Raw genomic sequence first — 24,564 nt, forward strand, 5'->3', positions numbered from 1 at the left:
ATTTGTCCCTCCAGAGGGGGGCAGGGTCCAACCCCTGCTGGTGGCCCTGTGGGAGGGACCACTGCTTTGCCCCCCCCCATCACTTCCCAGGAGGCTGTGGCTGCAAGAAAAGCCCGTGGTGGCTGCATTTGAGAAATGCTGGTCTAGTGAATAAAACATGGGAATGGAGCTCTGGAGCTTGAGTGTTTTAGTCTCAGCAATGTCCTTGGTTTGCTGGGTGACCTTGGGCAAGTAACTTCACCTCTTTGTATGCTAGTTTCCCCATGTGTAATATAAATAAATGAGAATAATGACTGCTTCTGGAAAGGTCTTTGAGCTCTACTGATGAAAAGTGCTACATAAGAGCTAGGTAATATTATTACTTTAGTCCTTGAAATAGCCCTTAACAACCTTTCACAAGTCCTTGAAAGTGCAACCATCCAGATTACAGCTACTGCTTATGCAGCTTCTGTGAAGGGAAGGGTTCCTTGCACCCTCTCCTCTAGTAAACTGTTGTTGGCCCAGGTACATGATGGAGAATTTTTCCATTTAATAGATGAGCATGATACCAAATAGCTGCTAATTCCATTTTACTCTTGATTTTCTTATGTTCTATTGTTAAAGACCAGTGTTAAATACTGGTTACAGATGTATTTTCCTACTCGCTTAACTGTAAAATGAATGAAGACACCGGATGTGGCCATTATGATCCTGCAAGGTACAGAATTCCCCTAACACCCACTGACTGAGTAGAGCTGAAGACGCTCCACAGCCTTCTCCAAGCAGTTAGATTCATAATGCAGCTGCTGAGGTGGAGAGGGGAAGCAGGAGGCTACCATCATAACTAGATAATTTTTTTAATAGGATGACTTCAGATTCTGTAAGTATTTGATGTATTAGTTAAATACCAAGTGCTAACATAGGAACTCTAGTTAGCTAGCCAAAATAATGACACTAAATTAGAACCTTCCTTTCTGAGATGCAGAAAAGGACCCAGCATAATGACAAATGTGTAGTCAGAGGGTATGTTCACTGGTAGACTTCTGAGGCAAAAGGTCACAAAACTTTTATTATTCTGTAGCGGATCTTAATTACTACAAAATAGCTACTAACTTAGCAGCACTGATACATGATACTGTAATTTGGCATGACAGAGGTTTATAAGACAGCAGAAAAATTGAAGTTGTGCCTTTTACCCATAATGGTTAGCTCAGATTATGAAATAACATTCCCAAAAGGATCCTAGTTACAGCTCTATGAACTGAGGAATCTCTATATGATAAACCAATTAGGAACCAATTCTGTGAGGCGCTTAGCACCTTCAACTCTCCTTGAAATCAGATTCTCAGGAGTAGAACTGGTAAGGTGTTTTTTTAACAAAATATACTTAATCAAAAATGTTGATTCATCAAACTGAAAGTGTTCACGGGATGTAGTGTGAAGACATAAACACAAAGAGACGTACTTTAAGCAGTAACTAGTGAACCTTCTGACTAAGAGATTCCCACATTTATGACACTCCCTTCTGCTACACATCCTGGTTCTCTCTGTAACTCTATAACCACTCCGTATCTCCAAATATAAGCTTAAAACTTGAATTGTAAACCAATGTTTATACACACAACAATTCAGAATAAACTTCAAATTCCTTAAAAGTATGCTATGCCCTCCCATCAGTTGCATTTAAATAGTCCTTAGCAGTATTCTAAAGATCAAGTCTTTTGAGGAGGTCTGGTCAGTCTTCCAGATGATGTTCTCGCTTCTGTTGAGTTTACATGCAGAGTTTCCTGTGGACGGGGCTCACTTTTTGTCAAAGTACCTGGAGGTCCCAGATCATCTTTGCTGTTTTGGGAAATATTGAAGATGAATCTGATTTCTCCAGAGAATTCCTTTTAGAGTTTCCACTAGGTAGGATCAGGGAGTTTCTGCTGAGTTCCAAAAATCTGGGAACTTTTGATCCACGCTTTGTTCCCTGGTCTTAGCTCAGGTAGTGTTTTTGTTCTGTACCTAACAGTGAAGTTTTCTTGCTGCCGCATTTTTATTTCAGCATCCTGTGTTTGAAATTCTTTCAGGATGAGCCACTTAGGTTTAAGCCGGTTTGGTGCCACAGGTAAAGGCATCCTTAATTGTCGTCCCATGAGAAGTTCTGCAGGAGATAGTCCAAATGCAAGCAGTATTCACTGACATGGTAGGAGTTCTTTATGTATGTGTCTAGTGACTTTTGCAGGAGTCTTTTTAAAGTCTGCACTGCTTTCTCCATCTCGCCATTTCTCTGGGGGTAATGTGGACTACTAGTACAATGTTCAAAATCAAAGTCCTGTACAAATGCAAAGAATGTTTCAGCAATAACTTGAGACCCATTATCTGATGTGAGAACTTCAGGAGCTCCATGTCTTGGACATTTTGACTTTTGTTTCTGTGCCAGTGAAGTCTGTCTAAGTATAGCCAAGTAAATATATATAGAGAAGTAATCAACTGCAATCATGTATGTGTGTCCTTTCCAGAAAAACAAATCAATTGCTACCTGCTGCCAAGGTCTGTCAGGTGGCTTTGTAAAGAGTAATGGTTCTGACAATGGTGGGGGTTTGGGGTTTTTGTTTTTTTTCCTTATTACATAGCTTGCAGCCCTCTACCAAGGCCTGAATTTGCCTCTTCAGATTGGGGCACCATACAGATTGTTGTGCTCATGCCCTGCACTTGTATATACCTTGGCGTGCCTCATGGATTTTGGAGAGCACCTTTTTCTGAAATACCATAGGGATAAGAATCTGCTGTCCTTTCAGAAGCAGGCCCTGTGAAGGTCATTTCAGTCCTACCAATATGGTATTAGGTCTGTTGTAAGTTGACTCCTTTAACCCCTCCCTCTTTGGCAGAGTTGAGTCATTTTTTTTTTTTTGCAAGTTTCATCCTTTAGTTGTTCATTTCTAATTTGCTGAAATCAGCTGGCAGGTGCTGGAATTGCTGCCAAAACAAAATCAATGCGGAATTTGACATCTCTTTCTAAAGTCTCTTCTCCTTTCATTGGTGCCTGCTTAATTGGGGCTCGAGACAGAGTGTCTGCTACTATCACTGAGCACACACCAGGGAAAGCAATGTAAGACAATTGCATCAGCCATAGTAGAAATCTTTATATCCTAAGTGGAACGTCATCCATTGGTTTTGAACCCTATAATGCCACTAAGGGCTTGTGGTCTGTTTCTTTGTTAACATCCAAGCTGAACAGATAGGCACTGAGCCATTCAGAGGCCCAAGTGACTGCTAGATCTTCCTTTTCCATTTGAGCATACCTGTGTTTAGTACTAGAGGGGTGAAAACATTATCTAAGTTGTATCTGAGACTTCTTGGTTTGAATCTGACATGTCTCTGGTGTCCTTCTTGCTACTTTTGTGTGAGCACTGCTCCTAAACCAGATGAAGATGCATCCACTGAATAGTTTCCCCGAGTATTATGCCAAAACAGGAAGCAGGGCCGGATTAACTCTCTTGTGGGCTCGGGGCTATTAGATTTTGCAAAGCCCCTGTATACAAGTCTTTTTCCTAATTTAAAACAAAATGATCATAATTATGGCATCAAGGCTATTAATGCTATACTACACTTGCCTTTTAATTAACATGAAGCCATTCTGTGGGTACATTTCAGTCTTAAAACATGTAGAATATAGTTAAGTTAATTCAAAATAGCCTACTTCTTACCTTAGAACAGCTGTTATATTAGTTTCTTTCTGGGAGGGAGTTTGGGTGCAGGAGGGGGCTCCAGTCTGGGGCAGAGTGTTGGGTTGCAGGAGAGGGTGAGGGGTGCGAGGTCTGGGAGGAAGTTTGGATGCAGGAGGGGATTCTGACCTGGGGCAGGGGGTTGGGGTGCAGGAGGGGGTGTGAGGTGCAGGGTCCAGCGGGGAGGTGCTTACCACAAGCAGCTGCCAGCCTGTAACACAGCAGGGCTCAGGCAGGCTGCCTGCTTTCATGCCACGACCCCACGTCACGCCCGGAAGCAGACAGCTGCTGTCACGTCTCTGCACGCAACTGTGGGGAGGTGGACAGCATGTATCCGTGCGCTGCCTGCACCCGCAAGTGCTGCCCCCACAGCTGTCATTGCCAGTTCCCAGCCAATAGGAGCTGGGGGGACCATGCTGGGGACAGGGGCAGCGCATGGAGCCACCTCCAGGGGCCACAGAGACATGCCAGAGATGCAGAGATGTTGGGACGTCCCTTAGCCTGGGGCCCTGGGCTGCAGCCCCTAAAGCCCCTGCGTTAATCCGGCCCTGACAGGTAGAAATGTCAGTAGTTTTTATTTTATTAAATGAATTTTGCTGTGTGCTCCCTCAGATCCACATACTGTGATCTCTCTAGGATTTTCTTAGATGAGCTACATTTGAAAAGAATTTCCTAAAATGATTTGTCATGTCCAGGAACCTTCTTACAGCAGGATCTCAGGATTTGAGTAAGGCAAGTAATGCCTTCAGTTTGTCTGAATCCAGCTGAATTCCCTGCTTGCTAATTATGCATTCTACAAATTTTATCTGCTCCTTTCCAAATTCACATTTCTCATTCAGAGTGAGACTGGCTTGTTGGAAGCACCTCAAAATTGCATGTAGTTTATCATATTTATCTCTGCCACATACCAACATATCATCTGCATGGCAAAGGACACCAGGCAAACCTGACAGGAACAGAGAAATTCTCTTTTGGAAATGTTCTGGTAATGAAGATAGCCAAATCGAAGACTTTTGAAACAATACCATCCAAATGAGGAGATGACTAGTTAATGGTATATATTTTCTAGCAAGGGGATTTACTAGAAGCATGCTATAGCATGTCTCTTTTTGAGAAGACTTTGGCCTCTGATAACTGAGCTAATGTTTTGTCAACTGCTGGAAGCATGTGCATAAGGCCCACACATCTGGATTTTGCCACTGGGCTTTGGTACTACTGTAGTAAGAGGAGGCCCTGAGACATAAACCCTTGGTATCGGAGGCCCGATATGAGGCCTGAGGCCTGAACTGAAGTAATGGTCGAGACATTGCTAACATAAAGCAAAGTTAGGCTGTGAGCCAGAGGCAGGCCCTGCTCACAGAAGTTGGCAAGAGGAAGGCTGCTAAAAGAATGTGTGCCAGGATGGCACCAGAACAGCCTGGTACGAACACATCCCACAGAGATAACAAGGAACAGGCAGACCCAGCCTAAAGACAGGGTCAGAAGGACAATATGATGGCTAGACAATATGAAAGGATAGTAGGATGCATAGACAATATGATCATAGAATCATAGAATCTCAGGGTAGGAAGGGACCTCAGGAGGTCATCTAGTCCAACCCCCTGCTCAAAGCAGGACCAAACCCAACTAAATCATCCCACCCAGGGCTTTGTCAAGCCTGACCTTAAAAACCTCTAAGGAAGGAGATTCCACTACCTCCCTAGGTAACCCATTCCAGTTCTTCACCACCCTACTAGTGAAAAAGTTTTTCCTAATATCCAACCTAAACCTCCCCCTCTGCAACTTGAGACCATTACTCCTTGTTTTGTCATCTTCTACCACTGAGAACAGTCTAGATCCATCCTCTTTGCAACCCCTTTTCAGGTAGCTGAAAGCAGCTATCAAATCCCCCCTCATTCTTCTCTTCTGCAGACTAAAGAATCCCAGTTCCCTCAGCCTCTCCTCATAAGTCATGTGCTCCAGCCCCCTAATCATTTTTGTTGCCCTCCGCTGGACTCTCTCCAATTTATCCACATCCTTCTTGTAGTGTGGGGCCCAAAACTGGACACAGTACTCCAAATGAGGCCTCACCAGTGCTGAGTAGAGGGGAATGATCACATCCCTCGATCTGCTGGAAATGCCCCTACTTATACAACCCAAAATGCCATTAGCCTTCTTGGCAACAAGGGCACACTGTTGATTCATATTCAGCTTTTCGTCCACCGTAACCCCTAGGTCCTTTTCTGCAGAACTGCTGCCCAGCCATTCGGTCCCTAGTCTGTAGCAGTGCATGGGATTCTTCCGTCCTAAGTGCAGGACTCTGCACTTGTCCTTGTTGATGGATAGACTTGTTTGTTCTAACCAACCTGTGCCGGGAGAAAGGCAGCACCCTAATGCGTAGAGGAGCGGTACCTCAATGCGTTCAGTGATGCTTAATCTGTTTGTACCTGTGTATAAGAATGCATCCTTGAGTGGACGTCTTTGTCTGGCCTAGGGGGCAGTGGCAAATCCCGCCACTGACTGAGCCGGTCCATTGTCAGGGGGCACATATTCGTAGTATGTCCTGTAGTGTCTGTGGGGAACTATTACTGTGTTTCGTTTGACAATAAACCTGGCCGGGTTCCTTCTTATCTTTTTATAGTCTGTGGTCATTGGGGGTTCTCTCAGGTTTGCTGTGTCAGCGATCTGCAGAGCTGGGACAGCACACAGAGGGAACACGCACACGCAGCCGACTGTTATCAACATTGAACAGAGCAGAGGACCACACCGGTAGCATCTGACGACAACTACAACCATGGCTGCACACCAATCAGTGGGTTCTTCTGTCTGGGAAATAACCCCAATATCTTCCATTCACTTTAATTCTCCTTTGACTTTCCCTAGCAAGGGTAGAAGGCTGTGAAATGGGGTTGTCAAAGCAAAGGCAGTTGCTGATAACACCAGTCTTATTTTGCACTCCCCTGAATTTTCCTAGCCCTGTGAAGACAGGTATATTTCCTGTACATTTTTTTTTACCATTAATTCATTCTAGTTGCGCTATTGTTTTTTGGGAGTGGTGGGGGTGAGGTGTTGCTTACAGTTTGTGTATTACATATATTATTTGTTGAAGAACTTTCTGTCCTTTCTCCAGTTTCCCAAAGGAACTGGCCACAAACATCCAATGTAGTGTTACCATGTAGAATTTTATTTGACCTTTGCAGAACTCCATCCAGGGATTGATTTATAATCCTTTTGGGGGAATTACAGTGACTGATCCCCCAGTATCAATTTTAAACTTAAGAAGATTTTGACTGTTCAAATTCATGTTTGTGTCCCTAGGTGTTGTCTGTTCTATGGAGCATACAGTTTCTAGAAGTATGGACTCAATTGTCATCCAATAATAACACTCTCTCTTGGATTGTTTCCATGGCTCTTAGTGACCTGGATGCAATTGCAAAATGTTCCATTTTGTGACATCTCCTACATTCTGCCTCTTTTGCAGAACACTATTACCAGCTGTGTCGTGATGTCTTGCCACATCTTTCACATCTTTTCCAAGTTGCTCTCCTATTAAAGTTCTTTGGTCTCCCACTCTCTAGTTGTGCACTGTTCTTATGTTGTAAATTTAGTCTGACTGCTACTTATCATATTTGGCTCTTTCCTCTTTACTGTGTCACTATTGCCCAATGCAGTCTCCCCTATGCTGGTAGTTTCTTGCATTCTCACTTTTGCTGGTGTGAGATCTGGGTCTAGCTGAAACTATGCTGATAAATTGGTGTCTCCTATGCCAATAACAATCCTATCTCTTATTAGTTCTTTTAACGTTTCTTATTTGCAAGACTACGAACTGCAGTTCATAGATGTCTCAGCTGTTTCCCTTGTAACCTCCTATTAAATTTGGCTTTTTTCATATATAATATTCTGTCTGCCTATGAAATGGGCATAAAAAGACTTTCACTTTGTTATACTCTTTCTTTTCCTCATCAGTGAAGGGTAAGGCACAAAGGGATGTCACCAGCAGCATCACCCACTGCAAACAACATAGCATTTACCTGGTATTCTTGTGCTTATTCAGTTAAACCAGAAGCCCTCTGGAATTGCTCAAATCTTCAGATCCAGAAAGGCCTGCTACCTGAGTTACCAAAATCAGACTTCTAACAGAGCCAATTGCTCTATGGACTCCATTTCTGTGCTGCATCAGGGCTCTGAATCCTTCCTGCTGCAGCTTTCACAGGTCTCCTCCCTGATTTTGCACTTTCCCCACTCACTCACCACTCTAGCAATCCAGAGGTCTCTTTTCTTTCCATCACTCCTTCTGTAGAGAGAGAGATTTACTCACGAATGACACTATGTAGTGTGAGGACAAACACAGCCATGCTTTAAGCAGTAACTAAAGAACTCTCTCTGCACAGGAAGTTCCCATGTTTATTAAGCTCCCCACTGTAACACAACTTGGTCCTCTCTGGCAACTCTGGGACTAGGAATTGTGTAACCATTCCGCACAGGAAAGAGTTGGTTTTGATGAATTTATTGTTTTGGAGGGAAAAAATGTTAAAATGAAAAAGCTCCACTTTTTTGGTTTGCAATGGCTTTCCATTTTGAAATTTAAGATTAGCATTGTAAACATTTTTTTAAAAGGACAGATCAGAATAAAAATAAGATGTGTTGAAAATATCTAAACAAAACCTCTGATTGACCTGAACTGAAAATTTTCAGATTCAAAATTTGTGAAAAAAATTGAGATGTCGCCTTTTTGCCCCATTCAGGGAAATGTTTTGAAATCTTGAATATTTTCTTGGAGTAAAAAAACCATTTCTCACCCAGCTTTACTCGACACTAATGGGGAAAGGAGAGTGCTTATAACTTACCGGAGGTGCTCAGCACAATGCAGGCCTGGGATCATAATTATCTGTAATAGTTTGCACACTGAAGATGACTAAGCTGCAGAAAACTGAAGTGGGAATCTTAGGGCAGCAGAGAAAGGAAATTCTATAGCAGGAGAAGCAATAAAAGAAGAGATGGGGAAATAAATATATGATATTCTGTATTGTGTTGTAGAGGTTTGGATTATTCTTCCAATCTGACATGCGTCTGACGAAGTGGGTATTCACCCACGAAAGCTTATGCTCCGATACTTCTGTTAGTCTGTAAGGTGCCACAGGACTCTTTGTCACGTCTTCCAATCTGTTCTGAGTATATCAACAGTCATGTGATGTATGTTACAGTTTCAGGGTAACTGCACTGGTATTTCCCACTCCATGGTCCCTCAAAGACACCAATTTAAGATTTTATCTGTCACCTCTGCTGGGTGGAGACCCAAAACTCTCTCCCCACAGACCAGAGGTTTTAAGGCTGAACAGGCCCCTAACATACATTGTGATATCCCCAGCAAGCAACTCTGGCTAGAGGCTGGATCACAGGCTTTGCTTTCTCTCAGAGGACAATAATCAGTCTGTGCCAACAGCAGTTACAAGTTACCACACATCTATTCCAAAGCAAAATACATTCATTCTTAGGGCAAAAAACATTACAAAGACCACCCATAAAAGTAATAAAAGTTTACTAATAAATGTACCAGAAATGACCCATCTTCCACATGGGGAATCTGATAGACCAACATCCCTTCCAATGCTTCAGCAAGGGCTGGGGCCTTTCCTTGGACGGAAGGTCTTGTCCCTCTACTGAATCCAAAAGGAGCCCTGGGTCTGTTTTAACTCAGCGTGTTTTTTTCCCAAAAGTCTCACTTTGTCTCCCAGCCTCCTGAAAACAGGTAAAACCATTCCCCAGGAACTCAAGCTTCAAAGCTTGGGCAATTTATATAGCCAGCACTGGAATTTTGCAGAAATTGTCCCTTAGTGACTCCAGATTCTAAAGGAAAATGCACACCCCAACAGCCTCCCCTCAGTGAGCCAGGAACTCACAAATTACATCACCTGTATTGATAGAAAAGGCTATACATATTCTGCAGCTGGTACTGTCTGGCCTCTCTCAATGAAATGGCTTGTTGAGGTTTTCCTGCTTTAAACATAAATTATAACAAGGTCCCCAAAGATACTGCCTGTGGCTGCAATATCTGTTATGGTGTATTCTGCACCTAGGGCAGTAGCAGAACATATGCAGACAAGATTTGCAAAAATGGCTTCCTAAAGTTAAGCACCGAAGGCCACATTTAGGCAACTAAATAATACATGTCATCAGAGTCCTTTTCTTTTGTGTTAAATTTTTAATATTGTGTTTTGAAAACAATATTGACACAGTTTGTTGCCCTCCTACAACCCACGATTAATAATGCAGGATCCAATTTTATCAAAAAAAAGGTTTTGGACACTGACTGTCTATTCTATCTTTTAGTCTTATTCCCAACTTCTCTTCCTTGCATTCAGTTACTTTATCTGGCCCCTAACCATTCTTTGGAAAAAAACAAATTGCAATGTCAATCCTTATTTTAAGGTTAAGGTCTGCTTTCTCAGGACCACAATAATGATGAAGACTATCACAAGTATTTTCAGATAATGCTTTTCACTCATGTAATTCAAAATACTATGGCCCAGAGCCTCAAAGGTACTTAGGTATTGCTCTGTTCAGCATTGCAAAAACTTACCCTTTTGGCGACTTGCTGCCTAGTGGAATCCTCAGCCCTGAGCTAGGTGGCCAGGCTCTGAGTACAATGCATGGGGAGAGTTAGGCACATCAGAAACGGTTATAAGAAGCCAGCTGAGCAGGGAGATAGTTAAGCCAGTCAGTAGTGAAATGCTGGGGAGAAGGGAAGGGAGATTAACTTAGGTGCCTCAACAGCTGCACGTGGCTGATGGGCTAGAGATAGGCCCCTCCTTCCACTCTGGATCCTCAACTGGATCCCCTAGAGCTAGGGACCTAAGCTAGGAAGGCATTTAGGAAGCCCCTACTCTAGCAGCTGAAATGCGGTGTCCTGCTCACACTCAGTACATCTCCTGTTCATCCTACTTTTCTCTATGCCAGGGATCGGCAACCTTTGGCACGCAGCCCATCTGGGAAATCCGCTGGCAGGCCGGGACAGTTTGTTTACCTGCAGCATCCACAGGTTCAGCCGATCACAGCTCCCACTGGCCGTGGTTCGCCGTTGCAAGCCAATGGGAGCTACAGGAAGCGGCGCGGGCCAAGGGATGTGCCGGACGCTGCTTCCCACAGCCCCCATTGGCCTGGAACGGCAAACCGCAGCCAGTGGGAGCTGTGATTGGCCAAACCTGTGGACACTGAGGGTAAACAAACCATCCCAGCCTGCCTGCAGATTTCCCTGATGGGCTGTGTGCCAAAGGTTGCCGATCCCTGCTCTATGCTCTCAGCTATCGTTTGTGGGGGTACAAAACTGTCTTTCCACTTGTTGGGGGGGGGGGTCCAGCCAGCCCTCCTGCTGTGGGGTCTGACAGGTATCAGGTCTTAGTCATTCTCAGAGCATACCTGAGGATCATGTTCCACTAGCAAGATAGGTTTTCCCTCACCTAGTTTGAGAATCCCACTCCTTGGTCTTCAGTGCTTTGGCTTGAGTTAATGTTAGTTAGTTAGTTAGTAATCAGAAATTTAGGCACCTAGTAGACATTAGGCAGGGATTAGGCAGAAGCTGAGCAGCATTTTGAAAATGTCAGTGGCACTTAAATGGTGGACTTACCTGCCTAGATAGCTGAGAGACAAGGTGGATGAGGTGAAAGCTTGTCTCTCTCACCAACGGAAGTTGGTTCAATAAAAGATATTACCTCACCCACCTTGTCTCTCTAATATCCTGGACCCACATGGCTACAATTACATTGTATGTCTAAATACCTTTGAAGACTGGGCTGTGCCCATAGACTAAACTACTTAGATTTTTTTTAAAAAGCATTGAATATCAGTGGAAAGTCCTAGCTGAAGATATGCCAGCTTGGGTACCTACAGTTAGAAATTTAAATCCACATTTGGGGACCTAAATAGAAGTGGCCTGACTTTCAAAGGTGATGAGTAGCTGCAGCTCACATATAATTAATAGAAAGGTGGGGCTGAGCAGCTCTGAAAACTAGGCCACTTCAGGTTAGGTGCCCAAATAGGGATTTGGTGCTATATTTTTTAAAGATATATAGGCACTCAAAGTTGCAGATAGGCAGCTAGTGGGATTTTTAAGGGTGTCTAACTGTCTCTTAAAATTTGGGCCCTTGGTTCCCTAGCTTTAGGTGTCAGGATTTGTGTTGGAAGCAATCTTTTAACTAACTGGATATATTTTGATTACAAAATCCCAAATGTTCCACCATTCAGGCCTTGACCTTGAATGACCTTTGTTTACTGCTACCTGACTCCCAGGATTATGCCAGTTTAACTCTACTAGAGTAAAATTGGAGTATTATAGTGGTGAATCATTACATGCAATTAAAGCTTGACTTTCATTCTATAGAATACTTCAAAATTTACTATAAGTAAAAATCAAATTCACTTATGTTTCTACTTTGTTTCCCCCTCCCCCGCCCCGCAAGTTCCCTTATTCTTATTTAATTTCTTTCTCTCTGTGATGCTGGTTAATGCAGCATTAATTATCTGGAATCACCTCTGAATTGGTCCTACTGTCCTTTTAATGTTTCATTCAGTAGGAGAGGAAGACCTATATTGCTGGAATTTAATATCACTGTTTTTATAGATATCCTGTTCTTCTCACAAAGTGCTCCTTTGTTAGTCATTTTGTGTAGTACTTAACATATTGTACCAGTAGTCAGCACAATATTATCAAGAAACTATCGTCTCTCCCTGACTGGCCATAGAACTAAAATTAAATATACAGGCCCCACTGAATGAATTTAAAAGTCTCCTCTGGGTGGACCTTAATCCATGCTTCACTCATAGAATCATAGAAGATTAGGGTTGGAAGAGACCACAAGAAGTCATCTAGTCCAACCCTCTGTGCAAAGCAGGATCAACCCCAACTAAATCATCCCAGCCAGGCCTTTGTCAAGTCGGGCCTTAAAAACCTCTAGGGATGGAGATTCCAACACCTCCCTAGGTAACCCATTCTAGTGCTTCACCACCCTACTAGTGAAATAGTTTTTCCTAATATCCAACCTAGACCTCCCACACTGCAACTTGAGACCACTGCTCATTATTCTGTCATCTGCCACCACTGAGAACAGCAGAGCTCCATCCTCTTTGGAACCTCCTTTCAGATAGTTGAAGGCTGCTATCAAATCCCCCCTCACTCTTTTCTTCTGCAGACTAAATAAGCCCAGTTCCCTCAGCCTCTCCTCGTAAGTCATGTGTCCCAGCCCGCTAATAATTTTTGTTGTCCTCCGCTGGACTTTCTCCAATTTGTCCACATTCTTTCTGTAGTGGGAGGCCCAAAACTGGATGCAGTACTCCGTATGTGGCGTCACCAGTGCTGAATAGAGGGGAATAATCACTCAATCTGTTGGCAACGCTTCTACTAATGCAGCCCAATATGCCGTTAGCCTTCTTGGCAACAAGGGCACACAGCTGACTCATAAGAATGTGTTGAGCCGAATCTGTTTTTAGTCCATACTTTCTCTTTTCATCTCTGACATTCCAGGCTCAGTTCATTCCCTCTTGTACATGAAGCCTGGAGAAAGCTTTTTCACCAGAGTAAAAATCTCTGACAAACAACCCCTTGACCCTGTAAAATCCGTTTAGTGAAACTCAGCTTCACATAGAAGAGTTATAATAAGGGGCTTTCTGAATGGTATCTTCCTAGTAATGATTTTGTAACAATTTTATGATGGTACTAGTGACTGTGAGAAACACTGTGTTGTCTTTTCTAGCACATTGAAACAGGGCCGCCCAGAGGGGGGGGGCAAAGGGGGCAATTTGCCCCGGGCCCCGGGCTCCGCAGGGGCCCCCAAGAGAACAGCTGAGGCTCCCGCCTCCGCCCCTCTCCTGGAGCCCTGGCACATCAAGCGCTGTCCTCAGACAGCGCCGCATCGTGTCTCCGCCGGGGCCCCTGAGCCCCGCCCCGCTCAGAGCCACGTGGTCAGGGGGCGGGGCTGGGAGCTCCGGGCTGAGCTCATCTCCCTCCGCTCGGCGTGGAGCTTGCAGCCCCGCCCCCTCCCCACACGGCTCTGAGCGGGACGGAGCTCAGGCCCTGCCGGACACACGCTGCAGCTGTCGAGCGAGGCGCTGAGACTCCGGGCGAGGAGGGAGCCGGGGGTAAGAGGCTGGGGCCGGGGAGGGTTGCTAAGGGGCAGGGAGTCCTGGGGACAGTCAGGGCACAGGGAGGGGGCAGAGGTTGGGGGAGTGGTCAGGGGGCAGGGAATGGGGGGGTTGGATTGTGGGTGTTCTGGGGGGGGGGAATAGGGGCAGGGCCGCCCAGAGGGGGCAGGGCAAGAGGGCACAGGAGCTTCTTCGCTCCCGGTCTTCGCCAGCGGGGGATCCTTCTGCTCCGGGGCGGAAGGACCCCCCATTGGTGAATTACCGCCGAAGCGGGACCCGCCGCCGACGTGCAGCCCGGTCTTCGGCGGTAATTCGGCGGCGGGGGGCCCTTCCGTTCCGGGACTTGCTGCCGAAGTGCCCCGAAGACCCGCGGCGGGGACACCCTCCCCCCCCGTCGCCGAATTACCGCCGAAGACCGGGCTGCACTTCGGCGGCGGGTCCCGCTTCGGCGGTAATTCGGCGGCGGGGGGCTCCCGCCGCGGGTCTTCGGGGCACTTCGGCGGCGGGTCCCAGAACGGAAGGGCCCCCCGCCGCCGAAGACCCCGGGCCCCTGGAATCCTCTGGGCGGCCCTGCATTGAAAACTCCCCCCACCTTTATAGATTTATAAGAGGGTGATTGACGATTCTGCTAGGCTGAAACATGATATAGCGATGCAAGTCTGGAAACAATTTTTTCAAAACAGATTTATATCTATAGGAATGATTTAATCTGTTTTAGAGGCTGATTTGTGGTATTATAAATAGAACTAGAGATGGGCTCTAACAAGATCTAAACTTTGCAGTTAGCTCTTTGTACTTATAGAAACAATGGACCACATCCAAACCCAATATCCAAGCTATGGAAATCTGGATCTGAACTATCTCGTCTCAAAAGAAATGTTATATTTTAAGATAATTCACAGGCTTTCAGTCAATATGTGATTGTGAATCTTAAATCTTGTTTTGCTTTTTGATTTTTTTTAAAGTGTTGGATTATTAACATTGTTGTCTGGCTGGAATGCACATGCAGAAGGCTAGGAAAAATCATGTTGCCCAACACCCATATCTGGAAAAGTGACAGCTACTGATTGATGGCCTGCTGGATTTATTGCTGACTTGCAGTTAAAATGCCTGAGTGCATTGACTGACTGGTGTTCCCACCCTGAAGCTGGCAATGAATGCTTGCCTCTCCACATGAGCTTTCTTATAAATACCACTATGTCTATGCTGCAGCTGGGAGCAAGTCTCCCAACACTGATAGACAGATTCGTGCTATAGGATGACCAGATAGCAAGTGTAAAAAATCAGGACAGGGGATGGGGGGTAATAGGTGCCTATATAAGAAAAATCCCCCAAATTTTGGACTGTCCCTATAAAATCGGGACATCTGGTCACCCTATCGCACTAGCGCATTAAATATAGCAATGTGGACATTTTAGCTCATGCTCTCAAGTCTACCTGATCCTGCAGACTTCAGAACCTGATTTCCAGCCTGAGCCAGAATGTCCACATCGCTATTTTTAGTATGCTAGCTTAAGTCCTGCTAGCATAAGTCTATCTACCCCAGCTGCAGTATAGATCTACCTTAAAGGGCAGAAGAAATGGTTGATTTTCCCACTTGCCTAGCTATTTTACTAAATCCTTCCACAGGCTCTGTTCAGCCAGTCATATCCCATACAGAGAAAGTGAGCATGTGCAGTCCCCAAAGTACAGAATGGAAAGCAGCTGTTGTTTGTTCCTTGTAATGCCATTGGAGGCCAGGAAACAGTTTTTGTTTTCAGTTCCAGGTTAGATATGCCAGTCACTCAATGCACCCAATGCTTTAAAATGCAAATCAAGCTTGTCCTTAAGGAATGAAATCACTACACAAAATATACATCTATTATTCTTCCACTTTGAGATCACTTTGACACTGGGGCTTTCCAGACTGTTAGGAGAAATTTCCTACTTTCTTTGTTGGCACCATAACCCTCTCTTTGCGATCCTCTCCCTAATGTCAGTTTTGCTTTCAATCTCTCTCTCTCCCTTAATGTGCACTCACGCTTGGGAGGTCCTGTCACAACACACTCCAGGGTTGTGTCTGAGTAAAGGTATTGTACCCAAGCAACAAGGAGTCCGGTGGCACCTTAAAGACTAACAGATTTATTTGGGCATAAGCTTTTGTGGGTAAAAAGCCTCACTTCTTCATATGCATCAGAAGTGAGGTTTTTTACCCATGAAAGCTCATGCCCAAATAAATCTGCTAGTCTTTAAGGTGCCACCAGTCTCCTTGTTGTTTTTGTGGATACAGACTAACACGGCGACCCCCTGATACTTGTACCCAAGCAAATATAGAAATGATAATGGCTTGCTCCTAGAGCTGGTTGAAAGTTTTCCATCAAATATTTCTCAGCAGAAAATGGCCTTTGTTTTCTAAATATTTTCCTTTCATTCAAAATTTTCCAGTTTTTTCAGAAACACTAAAGAAACCCCAATTTTTTGTTTTTGTTGGTTGCTGTTTTTTGAAAGCCAAAAAATGAATTTTGTTTTTAAATCAATACAAAAATTCAGCTTGCAGGTAGTTTTGTTTTGTTTCTTCGTTTTGGTGAGTGATTGTTTTTTGTAAAAAAAATGGCATGAAATCATTTGAAGAATGAAATTATTTTGAAATTTCCCACAGAAAAACTATGACCAACAAAAACCCTGACATTTTATGACTAGCTCTATTTAGGTGGGGCTGGGCCGTGCCGGGCCAGGGGCAGGGCGCCTCTCCACGGTGGTGGCAGTTCCAGCAGGGCTGGGTGGACCGGGTCAGAGGAGGGGTGCCTATCCATGGCCTCAGCAGCTCCAGTGGTGCGGGGCTGGGCCAGGGGAGGGGTGCCTCCCCCCACCCTTGATAGCCTGCTCCATGGCCTCATGGCTTAGAGGATACTTAGCTTCATGGTATGGTTGACAACACTTACATTCATGGTAGGTTGTTCCAATGGTTAATTACCATCACTGTTCTACTTTGGCGTTTTCTGACTTCAGCTTCCAACTTCAAAAACAGACTCCAATGAGAAACTGCAGAATTGGAATTAATTTGCAAACTAGACACCATTAAATTAGGCTTGAATAAAGACTGGGAGTGGATGGGCCATTATACAAACTAAAAACTGTTTCCCCGACTGTTACTCACACCTTCTTGTCAACTGTTGGAAATGGACCATCCTGATTATCACTACAAAAGCTTTTTTTCTCTTGCTGATAATAGCTCACCTAATAGCTCACCTTAATTAATTTTTCTCATTATAGTTGGTATGGCAACACCCACTTTTTCATGTCCTCTGTGTATATATATCTACCTACTGTATTTTCCACTGATGAAGTGGGTTTTAGCCCACAAAAGCTTATGCTCAAATAAATTTGTTTGTCTCTAAGGTGCCACAAGTACTCCTTGTTCTTTTAACCTCCAAAGACTGGATCGCGTTAAAACCATTGTCTCCAGAATTAAAGAGCCCTAAAGTACCAGATATGTTCTCCTTATGGAGGTACTTGTAAGTCACAAACATATAGCCATTTAACTTTTCATCTTTGACATTTTCTGTATGAAATCAAATGGTATTACAATATTTATAGTCATTTTGGTCCTTGAGATAAAGTGGACAAAATAGATAATGAGATACCATTACTGGACATATATACATAAGTTTCCAAGCCAAAATATTTTTCTTCCATGTACTGGCAGGTTATATAAATGTTTTTGTTATATTTTGTACATTGCACCATATACTGTTTCCATTTTTATGGGTTTTCAGTATCTGAATAAGGCTCATTTAGGGACCCAAAGCTTTTATTCCCCTTTCCCCATAATTTTCTTTTTATGTAAAAGGCTTGCTTTGTTACCCTGTCATGCACTGGGAAATGCTTTTGAATGCTGGCTTATTACAATGTATTTAAATTGAATCCCTGTTAATTGCTCATATCTTCCCATATTGAGTATTTTGTTGGTGTTGAATGTTAGAATTTCTTGTTTTATCCCTTGGCCAGTAATGTTGCTATTGTTCCATCTATCTTGATTTCTGTCACATAAGACTGTGTCAATTTGACTAAAATAAATCTGCAAAATGAAAGCTGCACTTTTTTTTTCATAGAGGTCCTGTGAGTATTGGGTTTTTGTTTAATTGTTATTTAAGTGTTCCTGAGCTAGATAATATCTTTTTCTAATGTGAAGCAAGGGGGCATGTATCTACAATATTTACTCCTCAGGGAATTCTGCACCAAAAAATACAAAATTCTGCACCAAAAAATCCAAAACTCTGTGCCAAAAAATGCAAAATTCTCCATATTTTATTTTTCAAAATAATGCAATATAATCACACCAGTTTGACTGATTTGGGTAATTTATTTAAACTACCATACAGGAAAAAAAATCACAATAACTGTTCAGCATTTCCTAAACACGTGGAAGTTAAGTTACAAATATTTGGTAAGCAATACCATGCATTCTAGTTATAATCCTGGATTTTCATTTAAGTTACATTACTTTTATTTTGGTGTTTGATGTTCTGCAAAGTAGAATGTCACTTTAAATTGCTCAGACTTTTACACATGAAAGTCAGGGGCGGCTCCAGGCCCCAGCACACCAACCGCGTGCTTGGGGCGGCAAGCTGCGGGGGGGCGCTCTGCCGGTCGCCACGAGGGCAGCAGGCAGGCTGCCTTCGGCGGCTTGTCTGAGGAGGGTCCGGTGGTCCTGCGGCTTCAGAGGACCTCCCGCAGGCAAGGCAAGCCGCCACAGGCAGCCTGCCTGCCATGCTTGGGGCAGCAAAATGCCTAGAGTTGCCCCTGATGAAAGTCATACAGTTTTGCTAATCATTGTCGGGCATTTTTTTAAAATGGATAAATAAAATAGATCCTGAGCTAAAAGAATGCGGATCTATCCTCATTGTGCCTCCCTGGTATTTGGAAAAAAGCGAGAAAGCACATAGACCTTCCTAGCTGAGGATTCCATTACTGTCAGTTACAATAAGGCTACTTTACACCACTCTGGCAAGGTAAGGGAGCCTTAATCGACAAAGAATGGGAACAATTAACTAACAGTGGGAACATCAGCAGCCTGCCTGCTTAGTTGTTACATTTCCGCTCTGCCTCAGGGACAGAGCCTGCTTCGCACAACCCTACACCTCTAAGCAAGCGAGAGGAACAGAGTGAATCTCTCTCACTCTTCCCATGCAGGCACACGCCCAGCCCCACCCCCTAACGTCTCTCCACAGACGCACGGATGCACGCCCAGTCTCCCTCCTCCCCCTTTCCCTCCCCCTGGGTGATCAGTTCTCTGCTGCCAGCTGCTCCCAGCAGACGTGCCTGGACTGCCTGGGAAGGGGCATGTGTTCCCCACAGATGTCTTGGCTCCCCCATTTTTCTGTGGGAGAACCAAGAAATCTGCAGAAGGTATGAATTCTGTGTCCCTGCAGGAGTGCAGAATTCCCCCAGGAGTAAATATTTCCCCGAAAGCACAGAAATGGGGAGCTTTGAAAATGTACATTGCAGTTCCTGGTCATTATTGGCCAGATTTCCAGAAGTGCTGCGCACCCAGCAGTGCCATAGACATTTGATCTGAAATGTCTTTCCCGTTCAGACTGCACGGTCCCTAGGGCAGGGACTGGTTTCCTGACTGTTTGGTTTAGTACTTTCTTCACCTTGCCTGGCCTTGTCCTGTTGGCTACGGTCAACAGTGCAGCCCCATAAAGCATATGCGATCAGCACAACTTTTAAAAATTGGCTGGCCAGGCCTGACGTTCTTGATATTGAAACTGGGGTTTCCTTTCTCTTAGAATGACTGCCTGCCATAGCTGACAAGCCCCATCTGCCTGGTAGAGGCACAGAGGTGAAATGACTTGCTAGGAATAGAGCCCAGGTCACCCAAGTTCCAGTCTTGCATGCGCTTGACTGTATCATGTGCCTCCCCAATCACTTGGCTCAACTAGTGAATAATAATTCATTCGATTTTAGAGCATTGTCATTAGGTTGTAAATTAGTCTGATCACATCCTCAGTGGGTAATGTTGAAAATAAAATTAATGAACCAAATTCTAACGTCGGTCATATACATACTTTGCTCATTGACTTTAATGAGAATTGTCCACATCACTAATGTTGCAGTCCTGCGGCTTCTTAAGGCCTTGCTTTGGCATGCTCCCATTCATTTCAGTGGGACTTTTCATGTGCTTGAAGTTAAGCATGTGCTTAAATACTTCCAGGATCCAAGCCTTGTCTCATTATTATTATCATGGTGGCAGCCTCACTTCATGTTCAGAACTGTTCTCATGGCATTTGCATTGTATTTAGTGTTTGCATTAAAGAAACAAATTTGTAAATGATTTGGGTACAAAAATATCCAGACACAAATGTTGCCTTTTTTTATAAGGTCCATGACTTTTGCCTTTTTCACTATGTCACACTCATAATTCCATAAAAAAGGCATGATAAAATCATAACTCTAATATAATCATCAAACTACCTGTTATATCTATATCTGAACAGGTAAATGATGGGAAAGTTTCACATTTCCCTGATCACTGCATACAATAGTAGCTTGGGTAGCCTGGGAGGCAATTTTGGGTAGCCATCCAAGTATCCAGGGGGCCCAGGTGGGCTTGTATTCAGGCAGCTACCCCAAGCCAATACCTGTGCTACCCCAGTTACACTGCTATTTTTAGTATGTCGGTTCAAGCAGAGCTAGCGTGGGTATGTCTGCATATGCCTGGAATCATACACCCAGCTTCAAGTGTAGACACATAGCCTTTGAATCACTCTAGTCAGTATTATCAGACATTCCTAATCCTAGGTTTTAATCTCCTTTTATTTGTGTTTTTTTAATGTACAGATGAATTTGGGTACGTGTGACACAGAGGCTCACAGGTGTCAGATGGCAAAGGGTTCATTATTATGCATCAGCAACTCCTTACAGGCCTGACAAACTCATGAGCCCCAGCACATTGCTATCATAGTATTTATCTATAAAGATAAATGAGATCTTAAATGAAAGCCAGGATCACAACAAACCTCACAATCATTGTGAAATGAATGTACTGGTGATATTTTAAAAGTTATATCTATGTACTGATGGTCCTTATATTTTGTATCAACATGTTACTCCCCAGCAGAGCTGACAAATGGATTTTTTCCAGACAAGAGATAAGTTGAGTATCTCTCTGACATATGTAAATTAAGCATGGTAAATCAAACAAAATGGTAGCTAATCCACATACAGAGTAAGCAAGGGGATGGGAAGACACCAGAGATTAAACCAGAGGCGGCTGTCCTATCTCTGGGATGCAAAGACAATGAACTTTGGGGTATAAGAGAAAGGCAAAATAATCCTTTTTTATCCTGCACCTTGAAGAAGTAATTGGACAGTGTGATTATATTCCTGAAAACGGGATCCCAATCTGACCTTTTTGGAAATGCTGCTAGGAGCTTGAGGTGAGAAACTGCTTTAGACAAAGCAGCAAAGAGTTCTGTGGCACCTTATAGACTAACAGAAGTTTTGGAGCATGAGCTTTCGTGGGTGAATACCCACTTCGTCGGATGTATTCACCCATGAAAGCTCATGCTCCAAAACTTCTGTTAGTCTGTAAGGTGCCACAGGACTCTTTGCTGCTTTTACAGATCCAGACTAACACGGCTACCCCTCTGATACTTGCTTTAGACAAGTTTTCTAGCCTGCTAAAGTTAAGTTTAGACTCAGAAATATTTTATACCTCTTGTTTTATATGTAACCATTTGTTTCCACTGACCTTTCTAAGTATCTCATAAATTTTAATATTTGATAATAAATTTATAATTGATTCACTAACACCACAGCACTGAAATATATTTTTATAAAGGACCTGATATTGAGTTGTACCAAACTGTTCCCTTGGGAACAGTGAACCTGGTCATCACTGTGAGTGTCAAGTGACAGCTGATGGGCACTACAGGGGCATGTTTCAGAGGATCCCAGATGCTGGGGTGCAACAAGGCAACATAAGGACTGGCAGAGCCCTGAGGATGTTGTCTGAGTGTCTAACAGACTGGGGGCATCAGGGAGCTAACATCCAGTTTAGCACCAGCAAGTCTCACTGAGGCAGGGGGATAACACAGTGAATCACAGTCCTGGGTACCCTAAGAAAGTGTCACATTACATCACTGGTTTTTGTTTGTTTGTTTGTTTTACATATGATCAGTAAAAAACAGTATAATCAAAATTAAAAATTTTTAAAGTCTCCTCGATCATGATGGACAATGTTCCATTGTTCAAATTTGGATATTATTCATAGACGGGAAGTCCAACTATTTAAATGGCATTTGACTCCGCAGGTATATCCACCCAGATCTGGGATAAACCCTCCACACTCTCCTACAGTTACATTGCTGAAGTGATAGGGAATCTACAACCTTCCTCACATCCTTTGGGAGACATTTCCACAATCTAATAAACCTCAATGCTAGGAAATTTCCCCAGACTTTTAAACATTTTCATTACTTCAGTTTAAATCCATTGCCTTTAAATAATCTTTAAACGATTTCTGTTTCCTTTGTTCCAAAATCCAAATCCTGAACCCACTTTCAGAGGCATATTTAGTGCTAAACACAGGGGGGAAATGGTATTTTCACTCACTGATGACTTCAAGCTGTGAAATAGCTAAATATGGAAACTCTGCACTAGGACTGTCTGGAAAACAATCATTCCTTTTTAGTAAATAAGTAAATAAATTGATGTTTCAATATTTGTTTCTGATCTTCATTAGAACAAAAATGAGACCTTTTGAAATTTTTCATGGGAAAAAAAACACAAGAGTGTCTCTCTCTCTCTCTCTCTCTCTCTCTCTCTCTCTCTCTCTCCTGTTGGGGCTGTTAATAAATATAGTAATTAAATATTCATTGGGCCAGTGAGAAAGAGGCTACTTCAATTGCCTGGTGGTCAAGACTCTCACTTGGGATATGGGAGACCTAGGTTCAAGTTCCCACTCTGACTCATGCACTTGGTTATTCTGGAGTGAGTTTCTCTCAATTCCCCTATGGAGCTGAGAAATCAATACTTTTTTGTGAAAATTTTTGTTTGACAAATTGGCACTTTCCAACAACAACAACAACAACAACAAAATGTTGTTAAAATTCCTGATCAGCTCTACTCTGCAATTCTCTGAATACTGTGAAGAGAGCTACGATGGGTCACTGGACAGAATAGTTTGTATTAATAATTTTTTGTGGAATGTGGCTACATGGGTCCAAAGGTCTAATGCATTTTAGTGACATACTTTCTCAATGGGGGAACTGGTGGCTCCCATTTCCAGAGTGAACTGTTACTGTTTAAACATTATGCCTGTCCCCTAAAAGAATAGAAGGAACATTTGTTAAACACAAGGACTTGCTTCTTCTAGAAGAATAAAGTCAACACAATGCACCATGAAGGGTGGGTGAGCAATGGATTCATACATAGCACAAATCTATAAGGGCTATGTTGGAGCAGAGTAGTGAGCTGTATTTTTCTCATGGATCTCAAACCCTCACTTTGTTTCCTGTCCTCTCCAGCAGCTCACATTTGCACTTTCACTTGTTCTATAAACTGAATGAGAAATTCACTGACAGAGGGGTCTCATAGACCTGTTGATTACTCTGGCTGCTTTGTTTCTCTTCATGGGTTTTGTGCAGGGAGGAAATTTATGTGCCAATGAATTTAATTACAAAATAACGAGTTACATTAATGGGATTCTAGAATTCAGTTATTGTTCTTCAGTACCATTCCCTATCTAGAATTCTACTAAAAAGAGCATTACTGTATAATCAATTAACAGTAACATAAATTAGTAGTGGTAGTTTGGTTTATGGAAAGCCCAGCTACAATTCTGTGCCCCAGCATAAACTTGGTGAACTGGACAACCTTTATTGCTTGAGGAGAGGATGTTTGAGTTCTTCACTCTTATTCATTTACTAAGTGTGATATTGAATTGATTCTTTAGAGTCTTTTTATGTACCTGTATGTGGAGGAAGAAACTATTTTTAAAACTATCAGTTGGAGGCTGAAAGATGCCTTGCATTTCAATAGAATGCCCCACTTACTAGTTTTCAAGGTAAATATAATATGTAATAAACAATATTTGTATCACTTGCTTTCGGATATAGACAGAATGGAAGTTCAAAAGTTTTAATTAAACTACAAAGCTTCTCAAGTATCTCTTACATCCTATTTTGTATAATAGTTTAATGACATTGGTGTCACTTTCAGCTTCTAGATTCCACTGTATGTTTATTCTCTATAATTGCGCTATCACTAAATGCTGAAGATAGGCTCCTACTTTGAAGAGGGTGACTGGAAAACTCATTTAATAGTGAGTAGTTGAATGTTGAATATTAAGGACACCTGAAAAGGACATTCTATTACTACAAAACTGCTCTTGATAAGATTTCTACAATGTACATTGATTTGAGGATTCTAGTGCTAGAGTAATGTATCACTGCTGTGTCAAACAAAAACACATAAATGTGTGATGTATTCATTACATGCTTTCACCACTCTAGCTCCATCTAAAGCTTTAATAAGATGGAAAAAAATGTGCAGTTCTTTCAGCAGGGTTCCTATATGCAAAAAAGACTAGAGGATCAGCTTTCTTAATGGATTTCCTTAAGTAATTTTATCTTGGCTACTGCTGGGATGTATTATTAATGTGTTGTGACATTTCCTTGTTACTAAATTATCTTGTTTGCTAAAGACTTTCAACTGTAAATTATGTTGATCTTTATATAATGTCCCATTTAAGTTCATGTCCAGATTATTTTGTATA

The 24,564-nt window shown here is 43.0% G+C and overlaps 1 long non-coding RNA gene across 1 annotated transcript in view; it reads left to right on the plus strand.

Moving 5' to 3' along the window:
* Positions 1-24,564, plus strand: part of LOC123361945 — a 34,666-nt gene that overhangs the window by 8,439 nt on the left and 1,663 nt on the right. The window contains exon 2 of the long non-coding RNA XR_006576287.1: positions 24,009-24,111. This is a non-coding gene — a long non-coding RNA (uncharacterized LOC123361945). The remainder of the gene's footprint in view (positions 1-24,008; positions 24,112-24,564) is intronic.

The sequence above is a fragment of the Mauremys mutica genome, chromosome 1 (assembly GCF_020497125.1).
Source record: "Mauremys mutica isolate MM-2020 ecotype Southern chromosome 1, ASM2049712v1, whole genome shotgun sequence".
Taxonomy (NCBI): domain Eukaryota; kingdom Metazoa; phylum Chordata; order Testudines; family Geoemydidae; genus Mauremys; species Mauremys mutica.